The following is a 6000-nucleotide window of genomic DNA, read 5'->3' on the forward strand; positions in this document are numbered from 1 at the left end:
ATTAACAATATTGTTCTAGGCTTAGGCATGCATTAGGCTCTCCAAATGTAATGGCTCCGTGGCCTACTCTTACGACAGACTCGTGACAAAATCCTAGCATAACTGCAGTATCTTCCTTACTGCCAGCCTCAGGTTGCAGCTTGAGTCCATGTTTTGTGTCCTCTGGTCTCTCAGAGGCTCTCCAGCATTTTCTTGGGTGTTTCAGCCTGTAGGCGAATCTGCGTAGATGGTTTCAGGGAGCTGTGGGTGGCTGTCATTTTGATAGTTAGGCACAGGAATCTGATTGATAGGTAAGCTTGGCTTTCTACTTCTTGTCATGTCCGAGCCCTCCAGTGGGAACTGGAATGACCCCCGCTGGTTCAAAGGGGGGGAGGGGGATAAAAGGACCAGGTGAAGTGACTTAGTGCTGCTGTGTGAGAGCTGGAGATAAGAGCGGAGCAGCGGCCGTCCGCCCAGCTCCACTACTCAGGCCGCAGGCCCTGAAGCTCTGTGTCTCCCCCAGGGCCTCAAACTCTCGATCTCGGAGTCTGCCACTTCAAAAGCACCCCCTGCGGAATATGCCATATGTTTCCGGCTCAGAGGAAGTCTGTGAGCCGCTGAATACATCTTAAAAGGTCGATCCCTGCAGGTGCCCCTCCTGCATGCGACCGATCAGCATGGCGGAACGGCCCCGCCCCCCCATATATATGTATTTTTTACTTTCCTTAAATAACATTTACAATACAGAATAGTGTTTGATCTACCCATTAGAATGTAATTTGGAGTATTCTGGATCATTTTCAGTAGTATTTAAAAAAAAAAATTCCCACTGGAAATCATTTTCATATATTCCAAATTTAAGACAACATACTTATTGTGTTTCACATATCTTAGATAGAAGAATGTGAGGTCTAAATGCTTGGTAATTTCCTGTGGCAGAAATCACTTCAAATATTGTCTGGTATTCAGTAAAGGTTCGGTATTTTTCTGTTTATCTAACTTTGGTTTGATTTTTATTTTACATTCCTAAAATAAATGTGGTTTTGATAATTTCAAAGTGGAGAAAAATAAAGGTTTTGAAAAAGTGCTTGAACACAGAAGTTAGCCATTTAAGACAAGTGACCGTAGTACAAGGATTAAAAAGAGTTTTGAACGTTAAAGCTAAAAATATTTCAGGATAAAAAAAAAAAAAAGTACAGTAATTCTAAATCTGTTCATAAAATTGTTTGCTTTTGTTATGCACAAGTTCCTTTTTGCATTTACAGATAAATAGTAAACCATGATTTGCACAGTGCATAACTGTTCTATTTGTGCCTGTTCATTTTAGTCGCCATTTTGTGGCGTGACCGTATTCCCTCATTTTAAAATTAGTTTTTTTTCTTAGAGTTTGTTCAGAACTTTTGCTTTTCATGAAATGCTTGGCTTTGGTTTCTCAGATGACCTTGTGATGTCAGCATGGAATTAACTTTTACAGACACATTTTTAATTTTATATTATGTTACTTTTTGTGCTTTGTTTAAAAAATATATACTATCTCAGTTGTGACCATTGATTTGTTAACACAAACAAAAAGAATTCTACCTCAGACTCTACTTAATGAATGCCTGCTTTTTCAGTTGAAAAGTGTCTTAACTTATACAAAAGCAAAATCGTTGCCATTTGCCCCAGCGCCTTGCTTTATCACTGCATGGGTCTGGGAAAACACCAACTTGCCAACCTGTCTGTCTTAGGTTGTAAATAGAGATGAACAATTTCAGAACATTTTTAAGCTATGAGAAAAAAGCAGTCCCCCCCCCCCCCCCCCCCCCTGGTTATGTTTTATTTATTTTCTTCTTTTCAAGAAAAATAGAAATACAGTTGAGTAATCTTACAACTTGAGTCATTTTGTCACACTATGTAGTATATATAAAAGTTGTATGCTTGAAATCAGCTTATTCATTAAATAATACAAAATTTTTGTCTAGATATGTTGTGAAAACATGCAAACTACAAGGACCTGTTTTGCCAGTACATAAGAACAGGAAACTCCATCTCTTCCCCTCGCTCCCTCCCCTCCCGCAAGTATTGAACAATCAACATAGCAAAGCTACATTATTTTGTATGCTCTAAGCCTTCTTCAGTTTATCTAGAAATAAAGCACTCCTTTCTATTAAAGAGACACTCCTGGAAGTGACCCTTAGTCCTGTTTTATTAAAATGCCATTCATGTGAAGGCACATTATGGCAATTGTTCCCTGTGAGAAATCTGGTTGGCCGGCCAATAGCAGTCAGAGGTCTCGTTAGCAGCCACCTGTTTGGGAATATATTATTTGTTGCCTCTTGATGTGCATAGCTACATACCAATATGGTTAGAAAGCACCATTCTAAATGCTTTTTTGACCAATATAATTTTAAGTGGATGTGCTCTGTTGTATTGACGACGTTGCTTTTTCAAGGTTAATTTTTGGAATCTCGACCAATCACAATTGCCACAATCAATCTCATCATTTATATAAAGGTTATGAAGATAAACTAATGCAGTTAGATTATGGTTACATTTTCTGAATACAATGAAATTTTAATCTTTACCTTCCAATTAAGGCTTAACTGGGGGGACAGAAAAATCCAAAGGGACACTATAAGCATCCAGACCACTTCATCTCATTAAAATACAGTTAGTTCAGGGTTCCTGGTCCCTTAACTCCGCAATGTAAAACATTGCAGTTTTAGAGAAACTGCAATGTTTACATGGCAGTGTTAAGCCTGCCTCTAGTAGTTGTATACCTGATAGCCACTAGAGGCGCTTCCTGCAGTTTCACTTTTGACTTTCATGAGGACATCAGCACATGTGCTTCAGAGTATAGTAATTCCAACAATTTAAGACTTTACATAAAATCTCAGTCTCTCATGTTTTACTTTTAGAAACAATATTGGAGGTTAAGAACATATTCCACACAGCTTTTGGAAACCTGTTTGATTTTTTTTATTTTTTTATTTTTTTTTGGTTTGTTGTTGGGTTGTTTTTTTCAGGATCTTCCCTTCTCTAGTTGTAAGAATGCTACAAATGGTGTGCTGTTTCATTGCTTTGTATCCATTCTGTATATGCATGTCCATAAGACGTAAAAATAAATATTTATTAGTAGACTGAACACACATTACTCATTGTATGTAAAATGTATTTTATTGAAACTGTGAAAATCCACAAAAGTAAAATAAACTGTTAAATAAGTTTCAATTTATTTTGTACATGTATGTTTTTACATTGATACACTGTTGTGACAGTTTTTTTCACTTTGTAATTATATTTTACAATGTAATTATTACATCTAATTTCACCTTTGTATAACTTTTATACGTTCTGTTAAAGGAATCTTGGGCAATTCTAAAGATAAAAAAAAAAGGCATGTGAAAGACGCATTATATGGTATTCCAAATAATGTCATTTGCTCGCTGTCTTAGAATGTCAAACCTGTTTTGCATGCTAGGGTCCATGGAAACATAGCTAAACAGTGTTTGTCACATAAACTAGAGGAATGCAAAGTGCATTTATGATGTAACCTTTTTTTGTAGATAGCTTGAGTTTATTACCTGTTGATTTTGTATGCACATCAAAATGGTATTGATCTCCTCATATATGAAGTTCTCAGCAGTAATATGTAAAGAAAGAGAAGACACACAAACAGACCCAATAGTGTGGTAGGTTTTGGCATTGTATATGATAAATTCAACAGAAAAAATGGCCACTCAGTTGTTATAGTGCTAGCTCTAGCAATATGGTATACAGCGATAGAAAACCCTGCCTGCAGATATGATGCTTGTATGGATCTTCAGATGTATAATATGATAGAGAGAACTTCTGATAGTGTAAAACTATAGATACAACTGATATGGATATAGAGGAAGTAGGAGAAGCATACAAAGAGCTTTGCCAAGTTCAGGATATATTGCGAACGGTGGTGCAATTTTATTTAAGGATAGTGCAGTGATGACTCCATCCAGGATGTTGTTCACATTAAAAACACAAACAGAAAATATATATATATATATATGTGTGTGTGTGTGTGTGTGTGTGTGTGTGTGTATGTATGAATATACTGTTGTGCTCAAAAGTTTGCATACCCTTGGAGAATTGGTAATAAATGTAAAAATTTTTAACGAAAACATGAGTGAGCAGGCAAAACACATTTCTTTGATTACTTATGGGATTCATATTCAACTGTAGGTCATAACAGAATGGCACAGTCTTAAACCAAGAAAGTTAGGGTGGGGAAAAATTGTGATTGAAAACCCCTTTCACCTGAAGTCAGTAGGTAGTCAATATATTGTTAAACACATATCTGCACACCTGTCAAGCCGTAAGTCTTTCTTTTCCAAAGGAATCTCAATTTTGCAGTTGTAACTTTCTTATAGAGATAGATATAAATAATCATGGTGAAATGTGAAAACTTACTTATGTATTTTGGAGCAATGGATTTGTTTAACCCCTTAAGGACCAAACTTCTGAAATAAAAAGGAATCGTGACATGTCACACATGTCATGTGTCCTTAAGGGGTTAATATGATCAGGAAAGGTGATATAATACCTAATAGGAGTTTTGTATCCACAGTCCAGGTAGTGATCCTCCAGTACAGCCTGAAACAAACAAATAATAAAACCGCTAGATGGAAAATAAAAACACTACTAGAATTTATTCAAACAAAATGCAGATTATAAGTCAGAAGCTTCACATATATCCACAATGTGTTTTGCCTTATCAAGTGTAGTTCAACTGTACAAGCCCAACTTCTATCAACGGCTGAACAGCTTCGTTAATGCTTGTTCATGAATGTAACTAGTCATTTGTATTACTATTAGAATGTATATAGTAGCAACCTACTCTGCAGCTCTTTACAATTATAGAATTACTTGAGAAGTAATTGACATACAGAATATTAACAGAAACAAGGGATGAAGGATCGCCTCTGTGACGAACTGAACCTTGTCACGTATTCTTGGAGGGGCATGCTGGCCAGCCTCTTACCTCAGGACTATGTGCCAGGTCAGCAGCAATAAAGACCCATATTTTATTCATATTTTGGATATGTTAGTCACCCAGATCAGGGTTTTTAGGGGATGTAACTTTTGTGGGGGTTTTGTGTGTTTTAAGGTATTTTGGGGGGTTTGTAAAAATGTGTGTTTTTTGTGTTTGGAGAGAATTGAGTTTAGTATAGTGCTTGACTCCATTATCTCCCAGGCGTAGGGGAGGGATTGACCTATTTTGAGTGTCCTGGACCTAAGAGCCAATTTGATTGTGTATTTGTGTCTACTGTGGTTTACTCTAAGGTCCAGGGGGGAGTGCCCCTTGCCTGGGGACTGTCATAAAAGACCAGTTGTGGCTAGTATTAAACAAGATTAGTTTTACCCTTCAAGAAGTCTATGCTCATTTTTAGGGGATTGGAGAGCTATTTTCACACTCTGGGGATTGCTATAATCACTATACTCTCTTGAATCACAACGATTGCTCTTGTAAGAGCAGCCTGCTTCACTCTCTGGACCAGGAGTAGTGATGTACCGAACTGTTGGCCGGCGAATAGTTCCTGGTGAACATAGCGTGTTTGCGTTCGCCACGGCGGGTGAACACATGCGCGGTTCGATCCGCCCCCTATTCGTCATTATTGAGTAAACTTTGACCCTGTGCCTCACGATCAGCAGACACATTCCAGCAAATTAGCAGCAGACCCTCCCTTCCAGACCCTCCCACCTCCTGTACAGCATCCATTTTAGATTCATTCTGAAGCTGCATTCTTAGATAGAGGAGGGAAAGTGTAGCTGCTGCACATTTGATAGGGAAATTGATAGCTAGGCTAGGGTATTCAGTGTCCACTACAGTCCTGAAGGACTCATCTGATCTCTGCTGTAAGGACAGCACCCCAAAAAGCCCTTTTTAGGGCTAGAACATCAGTCTGCTTTTTTTTTTTCTGTGTAATGTAATTGCAGTTGCCTGCCTGCTTCTGTGTCAGGCTCACAGTGGATACTGTGCCCACTTGCCCAGTGCCACCACGC

The sequence above is a fragment of the Pelobates fuscus genome, chromosome 2 (assembly GCF_036172605.1).
Source record: "Pelobates fuscus isolate aPelFus1 chromosome 2, aPelFus1.pri, whole genome shotgun sequence".
Taxonomy (NCBI): Eukaryota; Metazoa; Chordata; class Amphibia; order Anura; family Pelobatidae; genus Pelobates; species Pelobates fuscus.